The sequence below is a fragment of the Penaeus monodon genome, chromosome 4 (assembly GCF_015228065.2).
Source record: "Penaeus monodon isolate SGIC_2016 chromosome 4, NSTDA_Pmon_1, whole genome shotgun sequence".
NCBI lineage: Eukaryota > Metazoa > Arthropoda > Malacostraca > Decapoda > Penaeidae > Penaeus > Penaeus monodon.
In genome coordinates, this window is record NC_051389.1 from 25,610,724 (window position 1) to 25,623,474 (window position 12,751).

The window sequence follows — 12,751 nt, forward strand, 5'->3', positions numbered from 1 at the left end:
CTGAGGGTATTGTTATTCTTAATATGATGTATTTTTTTGCTTTTGTTACCAGTATTCAGATTCAATCATTGCTATTTGTGCTGCTTTTTGTTATCTTCATCACTTTTTGTTGCTTTGTTTACGTCTCGTGAAAATATTGATCGGTATTTTAAAAAGCTATTTTAAAATCTCACACTATTGCCACCATTGTAAATGCTATTGTTCAGTTATAAGTGCTACAAAATACAAAATGGGTGCACCTGATAAAGATTTCATAAAACACTACTTCGAAATAGGAAATGGAATGTGATAAATTTTGTTAGAAAAAATATTATATATTATATATATATATATTTTATATAATATATATATAATATATATATATATATTATATTTTTATATATATATGTATAAAATATATATATATATTTATAAATATAATAATATATATACTATAAAATATTGTTTAATATGATTATAAATTGTGTTGTTTGTTTGCGTTGGTTGTGTGTTTTGTTTGTGTGTGTGTGTGTGTGTGTGGGGTGTGTGTGTGTGTGTTGTTGTGTGTGTGGGGTGTGTTTTGTGTGAGTGCGTTTGTAGATACAGAGATGTGATTCTTTTCTCTTTGCATATCTAGAACCAAAAAAGGTATATACCTGACCAAAGTTAGGGAGGTAATGTAAACCCTAGAAGGAAAAAAAATCCTACTTTGTATTTTGAGGACCCTAAAGAGTAATCGCATTTTTATGGAATGCAAGGGGTGAAGGAACACGAGTAAAAACAAAAAGAAAATAAAATCGCCAGTCATTGCACAGAGAAGAAAACCAGAGACGAACATACAAGGAAAATCAGAAAGAACGTAAATAGAAAACGGCATCGGAAGGGTTCATAATTTGCATATTCAGACCCTCGTGATTATTTTAACTTGCCTGTCTTCTTTACCACATCTGTTTTCTTCGTGTCGAGAAAAAAGGAAAAGAAATCGGATAAATTTTTTAAAAAAAATTTTAAATTTAAAAAACCTTCCCCTTCATACTTTTTTTTCCCTCTTTTTTAAATTTTCCTTTCCTTTTTTTTTCCTTGATTTCCCTTTTCTCTCTTTCTCCCCTTTTTTGTTCCTTTATTTTCTTCCCTTTCCTTCCACTTTTTCTTCTCTATTTCCTCCATTTTTCTTTCAAATTATTATTTATCTTAACTCTTCTTCTTTTCTTCTCTTATCCTCTCTCTTCTCTTCTCCTCTCTTCTCTCTCTCTTCTCACTCTTCCCTGCTTGTTCCTTCCTCTCCTCTCTCTCTCTTCCTCCTTTCTTTATCTTCTTCTTCTTTTTTCTAATATTATTTTTCCCTATTAAAAACCATACCCCTGTGCATGAGAACTAATTACTTCTTCAGTAGTTTTCCCTGTTGCGCAAAATTGGTGTCACTTCCTTCACTTCATAATGTAAGAGAAGCTATACGGAGACAAAGGGTAAGGGGGAATTTGGGGGGAATAAAGGACAGCAAATGTTGGGGTAAAAGCCGATCCGTGACAGAAAAAAAACCGCTTGCCCAAAATAACGAAAACGTGTCAACTAATTTATTTAAAAACGAACCACCCCACCCCCCGTAGGGGGGTTTTGGGAAAAAGGAGAGAAAAAAGGAAAAATTAAGAAAAAAAATTAATATTTTAGTCTTAAACGGAAAAACCCTACAGGTAATGCAACTAGAGGAATAATTACCGGGGAAAAAGATAGCAATAAAAAGGTTTTTAAGATTGCGAAACTTTTCCTTTTAAAGAGATAAGCAAAAGCACTTTAAAAATTTAAGTGGAATTTTGGCTGTTTATCCGGATCAAAAGCCCCGTTTCATCTTTCCTATCGCCACTTTTTAACCCCCCCCCCTCTTCCCGTAATTCCTTTATATAGGGTTTAAGTTTAGGGGCCTGAGGTTACGAGCATCTTAGTTCCCAACCCCTAATAACATCAATTTGTAACCAAAACTTTATAAATATTTTTAAATTAATTTATATATAATATATATATATTAATATTTATTATATTTTATTTTTATATTTATATGTTTATATATATATATAAAATTTTATAAAATTTAATTATATTTATATTATTATAATAAATTATATATTTTAATTAAAATTTTTTAAAATTTATTATATTATATTATATAAAATTTTGTATATATTGGATGTTTAATAATAGATAGTTGAAAATATATAATAATAGATAGACAATAGATAGATATAGATAGATAGAAGATAGAGAGTAATAGATAGTAATAAAATGGAGATATAATATATGTAGATAGTATTTTTTAAAATATGTTATATAGGTAGGATAGTTAAAAAATATAAGTTTCAATTTTTAAAAATTTATTTTTATAATATATATTATTAATATTTAAATTATTATATAATAAATATTATAATCCCACATTTATGTGCATGCGTGTGTGTTGATCTTTTATGACACGCATTTTCCCCGTGCGCTCCATGAGCGCACATACGGGTTTTGGCAAAATTGAGAAAACTACCTAGATGGGTAGGGGTAAAATCTACGCGATATGAGGTGGGTTGAAACACAACATGTTACTAATAATACCCCCGGGGGAAGGCAAAAGCAGCCACCCCATTTAAAAAACCGTCAACTAATATGTCAATGGCTAGCAGCAAACACCGGGTGCTTTGGGGGGATTTTAAAAATGAAAACAGGCCGCACCAACGCACGAAAGCACACGCACACCACACACACACAATACACAAAAACACACCCCCACAGAACACACACACAAGACACCCAAACCCCAAAAACACAGGACACCCCCACAAAAAAATATGCATACCCAATTTTTTTTTTCTGCCGATATAACAACAATCCAAGCTCCCTATGACCCCAAGGGGAACGACTTGCTGTAAAGTTTTTAAAAAAAATTTTCGCATTTGGAAAAAAGAGTTTTTCATAAGTCCCGGAAGTGTTTAACGGTAATTTTCCCCAAAAATGTGTTGAACAGTGCAAAAAATATTTTGTATGTAATTTTTCTGGTGCGTGTTCCAAATTCAAACGCTCAACAAATGCTTTAATGGTGTGTGCAGTAGGAAAGTAAATTATCTTACGTAACTGAGAGTTATCAAGCGCCTAAATATTTAAACTATTATTATTGTGATCTAGGTATCGACACCAAGACAAACAGCAGATGTTTAACAATGGGACTAAAAGTAACAACGGATTGTCAAACATAATCAAGCTACTTCCACCACAAAGAATAAAAAAACATATAGAAATCCTACTGCAAACGAAAAAGGCGCAGCTCATTAAGCTTATTACAAAGCGAGGCGGCAATGTGAGAGGTATCCATTACATGTATCATTCGCACAGAAATTAAATACAAGCTAAAAGAGGGCCCCTGCTCAGGCTGACCAACATAACCCTCCTGATTATATCAATAACTGAATGCCCGGTTGGGAGTGACGGGATAGGGAAGTTAAGCATTAAAAATAATAATAATAATAAAAGAAAAATAAATAATAATAATAAAAATAATAAATAATTCCAAAAAAATATATCCTGTTGGCGAGCCTGACCTATTTCAATGTCGTCCTGTAGCTATAGCAGATAAAAATCTGGAGCTAATATCCTGGAATGGATTGACTGATTTTTTCATATTATCTGCCGTGTCAACAGCTAAAGTCATTAACCCGGGGGATACCTTGACAGATGAAATAAATATAATAATCAAACTTTAAAAATATATCAATAAATATTATACAGAAATGAAAAAAATAATATTATGCTCTAAATGGTATAAAATATTGCATAAAAACTATGCATGATTAAATTTTATTGAAAATATCAGCCTCCCTAAGGAAAAATAATGAGACGATCCTCCCCCCATAATTTTTTAGTGTATATGGGGGAGACAAGTACATATGTTTTGGTTGAGAATTTTTGACGTCTTTCCACTAATGTGCGCCCTTTAAGGCTCTTTGGCACTCTCACAGAGTGCTTCATTTTTCCATTATCACCCCATGAGTTAATCTTGCGGCCCGTTTCCAGTCTTTTTAATACAACTTCTACTTTTCGATTTGGAGGGATGCTGGTCACCCAATGCCAAGGTACTCTAATCTCTGCGTTTGTTTTAAAGGTATGCCTCCACTGTTCCCTCCATTTTTTGCGAAGCAACCCCCCGATGTGGGTTTCATGCGGTGTGTGGGAGAGGAAAACAAAAATCACAGGACTTAGCAGCAGTGCTTTGGCCTTTCCCATCAGCTCGTTTTCCCCCTGTACCAAGATGTGGGCACCCAACACAGATTATCTTTTTTTTGTTTATACGGCAAGCCAACTTGAACCTTCTCAAAAGGGGGTAATGTGTTTAAGCTCTTGATGCTTGTAAGGGACATGAGAGTCAAATATTACAATAGAATGGAAGATCTTAGTTCTTAACGCTAAAACAGGCATATAACTCTACAGTGAAGACGAGGCAGCTGCAGAAAAACTGCCAAATGAGTTACTTTTGCTCACTACTGCAAACCCACACCCTTTTCAGATTTTGAACCCTCTGTATATATTGCATCTGATCCTTTTGGTACTTAAAAGTGTATAAAAGAAAAATCTCTCTGACTTCTGTTTCGGCCCTCCCCCTTTTCCCGATTCCGACCAAATACAGCCAATTGTTTAGCCCAAAAGGGGGGAAAGGGGATTTTAAAACAGCCAGAACCTTAGTGGGTTTTAAAATTGGGGATCTTCCAAAAGATTCCTCATTCCCCCCTACCATAGGTGGGCCCTACCCTTAAAAGGGTTTTTAAAAAAAAAAAACCAAATCGGGGTAGGGATCTCGAAACCCTTTGTAGTTTGGTAGTAAATCAGATTCATGAAAAAGCTCAGTGTAATAAAAAGAAATGGTTCCCAGTTTCAGCTTTAAGGGGAAAATAAAAAAAGGAAAAGCTACGATGGAAGGTTTAAAAGCACCGATACGTGACAGAAAAAAAAGGTGAAAGACCTGCAAACCCCCCTGTTGGAGTTGCAGAAAAATAAACCCACATCCTTTAGTCAAGTTTAATACAAAATAAGCGATCGGAAAAGGGCCGAAAAAAGCGTTGTGTGGTCTGCACTCCAAGATAAATGTAAAAGGGGAAACCTCCCAAAAATATTAAGCACTTTTGAAACCCTTCCCCTATTAACTTTTAAACTTTTTGATGTGAGGAACCATGAAACCCTTGAGCCAAAAATTTCCCCCAAGTATTTCCCACCTCTTGGCCCAAATTGCAGTGGGTTTGCCCCTAAAAGGGGAAAAGGAGGGAAAATTTTCCCTGTTTGTGGAAATGCATGCTATTGCCCGCTTGAAAAAAATTTTAAACTCATGATTGTTGCTCACTGCCAAAACGGGTTTTTATTGCGGGTCAGCAGTGCCCTTGCAATCATGATTTTTCCCCCTAAGCAGTCCAATGTAAAGCACCCAAATACAGATTATAGAAAAAAGAAATTTGGAACCCCCTTTATGATGTAAAAACATTTAAAACCCAATGGCAAAACGGGGTCACACTTAAGAGTTCCTATGGGGACCTCTACCATTTGGGATCTTCCGGGTAGAGAAACTTTTTCCCTCACCCAAACCTAAATTTCCCGTCAGCGGGAAAGCTTTGCAGGGGGGAAAAAAGGGGTTTGGTAATGTTCCTCTTAAACCAATGTCATAAAAGCCTTTGAGTATGCCATGTTTCCCAAGGGTAGTATCATAAGCCTTGTTAGGTTTTAAAGAAGACGCAACATTGACGTCGCTGTGCAAAAGGAATTCTGATACCAGTTTCCATCCTGACAAGTGCATTTTGGTGGTTAATTCAATTTTTTTAAACCCATTTTTAATATGGGGTCAGCACTTTTTCCTTTTTTAGTAGCCATGTAAAAACCTGAAGTTTACCATTTTCTTCATCAGTTTGCAAACGCAGCAAAGGGGGGAGAGAAAATTGGGGTCTGCCCAAAGTCCGGAGGTTGAGCCATCTGCCCGTGCCCTGCCCCTAGCGACAGACCCTTTGGTCCTCTATTTGGTTAGCCCGGTGGTTTGATCAAGGCCGGGGTAAAAATATGGCTAGGGTAAAGGGAGCCCACTGTTCAGTTGGAATGAAAGGGCCCGCGACTGTCATCAATATTTAAATGGGGGCTGCTTTTATAGTTCCTCATACCCCCGTGGCTTTTGGGAGATTTGACCCCCCCAACTATAGTTCCCCTTTTTGGGAAACCCATAGGGGGGGGGGGGGGTTTTGAGGAAATGAAGTATTTAATTTGTATGAGGATACAAAAATTTAAAAAGGGATCTAGCTCTCTCCCCGACGACCCTATCCCCCTTTGACCTTTCCCCTTCGGGGGGAAACATCACATTTTGTCACTCGGGAAACCTTTCAAGTTTCCCAAAAGGGGCAAAAAGGGAATGGGGTAAGGGTTTCCCGGGGTTTCCCAAAAAAACCAGGTAAAAAGGGGGAAAAAGCCCTTCTAAATTTCTACTAAGGAAATCTTCCCTGGAAAAAATAAAAGTATTTCTTTATAGAAATTACCTAGTTGTGAAGACCATTGTGGTGATGAATCAGGGAAATTTGATATTTTTAAAAGTACTCAAAAAAAATAGTTGAGGGCCAATGTGATCCCAATAAACCCCACAGAAGTTTGGTTTAGCCTGATAATTGGGGTTTTCCCCAACAGATGAGAGGACCATCTGTGTGCAAAGGTGATGTTCAGGGGGCTCAATTTTCATGTTCTCCTCCAAAACACTCAATCAGTGTAAAGGAATTGTTTTTTCCCCAAAGACTGATGGGGTATTCTGGGGAAAGAAATGTTAGAGGAACTAGGGGAATTTTTAATTTTAATGGCAGAAAAAATGTATAAAGAAGAAAGATAAGCATGGACCCAAACTCTTGCCATTTAAGGAAAATGAAAAACCCAAAAATTGTGTAAAGTGTGGTAAAAACGGTCGTCAAGAGATGAAAAAAACTGTTCAATTAAACTGTTACCACTGCAAAAAAGCTCATGAATTTTTTTCAAAGTGATGAAAAAAGGTAAAAATTAGGAAAAAGAAGTTTTGGGTAATAAGGAGCAAGGAAAAAAGTTAGTTTTCCAGAGGCAAAGAAACTGCCGGTGGGTTTTTCCCACAGCCAGGAAAACCCATTGCGGGCAGTTCTACCCTTTTCTCCTTCCCCCCAAACCCTTGCCCTCTGGTGCTTCTTACACCATATGATATTCGTGTAAATGATTTAGTGTTGCCGTGGCAGTAATTTTAAAAAATTTAAATAAAATCTTACACCACCACTTGCCCCTTCCTTTACCCCTAAAATTGCGGGAAAACGGGCCTTTCTGGTGAATTTTTCCATCAGAAAGGGAAAAATGGGGAGTGAGGGGTTTAAATGAGGGGGACCCCCTCCTCCCAAAGTAATGTCTTTGGACCCCATTATTTTTAAGGTCCAGGGGGCCTAAAAGGTGACAGCTCCAGCTGCCCCCAAACATAAACGGGAAGCCCCCGCTGCTAGACAGATCACCCCTGAAGAAAAAAGGTTCAGGTTTTGTCCTTTCCCAAAGCAAAAAAAATTTTGAGTTTGCCCAAAAGAACCTGGGGAAAAACTAGTTCCACAGGTAAAAAAACCCTTAAAAAAGGTACTCCCAACAGCCGGGAAAGGGGGACAGCCTAGAGGTGGGGGGAAAACCCTTGGACAGGTGCGCAAACCCTCTTATTAAGAGGTTTTTGAAAAACTGGTCTCTAACCCAAAGGAACTGTCGGGGAAAATTAGAAAAATGAAGAACTGAAAAAACTGGCAGCTTCATGAAACCAGTTTTTGGTACACCTAAAAAAGATTTTTGACTAGGGAAAATTTTTTCCCCATTTCCCTGAGAGGCTCCAAAGTTCAAGCCCATTAGGGCCCTTTTGGAAAATTTGGGACTTATGGAGAAATAGCAGTAATGGTACATTAGTAAAAATTTTTCTCTAATTTAATTTTTACTAGAATCCCACTATTTTAAATCGGGCAGGTCCAGGGGAAAAACCCCCGTGTCTGATTCTCAGTTTTAAATTGAAAAAACCCAGACACGAGTCTTATGTTGATCTTGCGGGGGGTAGTGTGGCGGGGCGGCTGAGCTCCTACCCCCCAAAGGGGGAAAGGGTTTGCTCCCCGGTTCGGGGGAACAGATGGGACTAAACCCCTTTGGGGTTTTTCTGGGTCGCTTCCCCCCTGGGCCCTTTAGGGCTTTGGGGACCAGCGTTACCCCCCGGCTACCCCCCCCAAGCGTTTCTGTTATCGCCAAAGGTGAGGTCATGCCCCAGGCAGTAACAGCTCCCCGGGCCCGGTCTTTTGGAAAAAGGGGATGTCACACGGGATCGGCAGATTCCACTTTTTAAAGAGGGTCACAGTCGGGATATGGACACTCTCACACACTTCCAAATTCAAATTGGGCATTTTCCAATATAAAACCTCCCAATAGGCTCACCTGATTCGCAGTTAAACTTCACTTGGTGGGGTTCAGGGAAACCATTACATGGAAACAACCACTTTCCAATATTTTTGGGGGAAAGGTGAAGGGTTTTTCCCAAACCCAAATGGGTGAGGGGATGGTGACTTGAACATCCCGGATGGTTTTTTTTTTAGATCAATTGCAGTTTTTGAAAGGGGATCTGTGAATGATTTCCAGGGTTTTTCAAGATGCTTAATAAATTCACATACGAATTCACCTTGCAGCAGAAGCACCCCATTCCCAAAAGTAGGGGCCCATCAGACCACCCATAGTACTTTCCCCCCTATGGGGGTTTTGAGGGAAAGCCAAAAGCTGTCTGAGCAAGGAAAAAACTGCATTAAGGCAGTTGAAACGACCCCCCCCGCATTGTAACCTTGATCAATTTAAAAAAAAAAAAAAGCCAAGGCCCGGCGCGTGTTTTAAAAAAAGGCTAGACGGACGTTCATGAGGGCAGTATGTTCCTCAATTAAATCTGGGACCCCCCCTTTGCCTGGATAGGGACAAAGGGGTGTAAGGGGCTGCTGGGAAAAAGATCCTGCCACAAATTTCTCTGAAAATAGAAAGGTTAAAAAACCCCAAAAACAAAAAGATGTACAAAGAGCTACCTTTAAAACCATGCCGAGTCTCCTCTGGAAAAAACTTACACTTTCCCCGATTTTTCCACTTTTTGGGCTGAACAGGAACGACACCCGTGGGCATTCTTCAGTAGGACACAGCAGAAAATTCCCAAAAAAACTTGCCTTTAAATTTTTCGCCCGGGGATGGGGGCTCTCTTTGCAGGGTCTGCCATAAGACTGCCCCAGGAAAATGACGATATTCCATACCAAATGTATTTTCACTTAAACCCGAGAGCTCCCCGAAGTTTCCGTTGGACCTATTCAAAAAGGATTATAGGGAGGGGACAGTGCCATCCACAAAGGAAAGAGACTATCATATTTCCCGTTCCTAAAACCTGGGAAAGAGCTTCCACACCAGGGGGAAAATTTCAGATCAATTTTTCTCAAACAGTTGCATCTGCAAGCTGAGGAGGGAAAAAGGTAAAAATTTTAGGTTTACATGGCTGCTTAAAAAAAGAAAACGTGTTGAATCCCTTTTCAATATGGCTTTAAAAAATTGAGATCAACCAAATATGCACTTGGAGGGTGGAAAAAGCTATAGAGAAAAATTCCCTTAAACCCGTGATGTCAATGAGAGCAGTCTTCTTTTACCCTTTAAAAGGCTTACCAAAACTACTTGGAAAATATGGCATACTCATTTTAAGCTGTTTCGACATTGGTTTTAAAAGGAACCCTTTTCCCACCTTTTATACAAAGCTTCCTTTCAAAGGAAGTTTAGAGTTTGGGTGGGAAACAGTTCTCTAACCTGGAAATCTGCGGAAGGGGGTTTCCCCCAAGGGGGGGTCTTAAGTTGACCCCCGTTTTCCCTTTCTTTAAATGGGCATTGTAAAGGTTGTTCCCCAAAAACGTCTCATGGAATCTGTATGTGGAAAAACTTTACACTGTACTGCTCAGGAAGAAGCTTACGGAAGTGCAAGGACACAATTTCAGACTTGGGGAAAAAAAATCAGGGGTACAGTGGGCAAACATACCAGGGGTTTAAAAATTTTTTCCCAAACAAAAACCCTGGGTTTTACATTTCCCCAAAAAAAGGAAAGTTTTCTTCCCTTATGTAAAAGCAAAACCCAAATGCAATTTGTCCAAGAGGTGAAGTACTTGGGGCTAATTTTTTACTAAAAATTTTATGGGTTTCTCACATCAAACAGTTAAAAATGAAGGTACAAAAGTGCATCGTTTTTTTTGCAGGTTTTTTTTCAAATCTATTTAGGGTGCAGACCGCACAACGCCCTTTTTCAGCTTTTTCCCAGCACTCGGTTCCTAAAAGAAGACCCCAGAATCTTTTAAAGGGGGGTTTTAGGTCTTCACCCGCGGGGTCTCGGAGAAAAAACCTCTTTAATTACACAGGGACTTAAAATGAAAACCCGATTATTTCACGAGACTACAAAAAATTCTGGGATTACATCCAAATTTGGTTTTCAAAAAACCCCCCCCGAGGATAGGCCCAAAGGAGAAAGAGGAAAACTTGTGGAAGTTTTTAATTTAAATTTCCCCTAAGGTTCTGGCCCATTTGGGAAATTCCCCCAAATTTCCTCTTTGGGTAACCAAGTCGACTAGAAATTTAAAAATTGGAAATGGGAAAAAGGGGGTAGGCCAAAGCCCGAAGTCAGAGAGAGATTTCTTCAATACACCAAGTACCCAAGGGTTAGATGCCAAAATTTACAGATGGTTTAAAAAAATGCTCATTTCTTTTGCAAGCCTTTGATCTCATGCCCGAATTACATGCCATCCTAGCAGCAGTTACAAGACTAGAGATCTTACAAAAGATTCTGTTGTAATACATTGTGACCCCGTAGTTTCCTTGCAAGCAATCAGGAGCTTAAACCATCAATCCGAGTGAGGAAGGTTCCCAAAATTGGCTTTTCACTGAGGGAACATGTAAAAAAATAAAATGTTTTTTGGGGGCCAGCGCATGTTTTTATCAGTGGGAAAGAGCGAGCTGATCGGGGCCAAGGCAGCTTCCGCCAGAAACCCGCGTGCTCCCTTTTCCCCTCCCACACCCCCCCCAAACCCGAAACCCAGCATCAAAAGTTTCTTTACAATAAATGGAAGGAACAAGGGAGGGAAAACCCCCTAGAAAAAAAAACTGCGAGAAAATTAGGATGACCCTTTGGGAGGGGGACCAGCCCTCCACCCCAAAAAATAGAAGTTGTATTTAAAGAGACTAAGAAAATTGGGCACACAAGACTGCTTTTGGACCGGATGATGGCTAAAAGTAACCCAAATTTTAAAGGGGTGCCAAGGGGCCATTAAGAGTTGCCCCACGGTTTTGTGAAAAAAATGTGGGAACATTCTCAAACCCAAAAAACATATGTACCCTTTTCTCCCCCCATATACACTGAAAAAAAAATTGGGGGGGGATTGTAAAATAGAGGGTCTTATTTGTTTCCCTTTGGGGGACTAATATCTTCAATAAGATTTAATTATGCATAATGTGTATGGGAATAATTTTTCCACTTAGAGCATAATATTTATGCTTTGATTTTTAATAATATATATATATAATTGTTATTTGTAAGGGGTATTTTTTGAAAAGATTTTTTAAAAATTTTAAATATTGTAAAAAATTTCTATCTGCAAAGTATTTTCCGGGTAATGACCTTAGCTGTTGAGCCCCGCAGATAATTTTTAAAAAATCAATCAATCAATTAGCACTCGCCTGGGTTTTTCCTTAGGTCTTTTTATAATGGATAAAGCTTACATCCCCTGAGGCGTCATTTCAACTGTCTTAATGCAGCTTTTCTTTCCTGGGCAGCTTACATTAGACTACCATGTAAAGCCAGGTTGACTGTTTCTGCCCCTACTTTTTGGGGAAGGGGCTTTATTGCAAGGTGAAAAGTGAAGGATTTCTAGCATTTGAACCCCACTGGAATTATTCCCCAGAACTGTAATATGTAGTTTATCTAAAAAAAATTCCATTTCCCCATATTAAAAGGGACAAACTCTGCACTCCATTGGCGGAATACCATTTTTCCTCCTCCCAAAAAAAAAACTTCCCCGTAAATCTTTAAAAAACCCACCAAATGAAATTCAAAAGTAAAGCAAAGGGAACCAAAAGAAAAGGTCAAAAATGGAGAAGGGCCCAGTTTTAATTTGGAAATGTTTTGGGAGTGTCCCGTTCGTTCCAAGGCCCTCCCCCCAAGGGGGTTTCACAAAGAGTCCCCCAGAGGTGAAAGCCCCCGGGCCCCAAATCTCCCAAAAAGTAGAAATTGGGTGAGCAAATGCCCAAGTAGATCTTCAGAATCATCCATTTGAGGGTTTTGTGGAAGATAGATTCAGGCAGTGAAGATGTATAGAGATTTTGCCCTGGGGTTTTGCTAGCTCATTTTCAACATCTTTTTTTTCGTGAGGGGTTATTCCAACTACTTTTTAGAAGAGGTGTTCACAATGATGTGCTCTTTTTGCCATCTTCGCACCTTTTCCCAATTTCCCCGCTAAGGGGGTCCCCCGAGGTTTATTGAAGAGAGTCCCCCACATCTGTTAGCCCCTTTTAGCCCCTGCCTGGCATTGGCTTATGTCCCTTTTATAAAAGGTTCAATGCCAATGTCACTGGGTGTCATTACAGCTGCCCTTTGGAGCTTTTTATTTTTGAAGCTTAAATTTGGGTTTCATGGTACGGAGGCTGATAGGAATGCTACTTTTTGGAAAAAGAGATTTGATTTCAAATTGAATTAAAGATT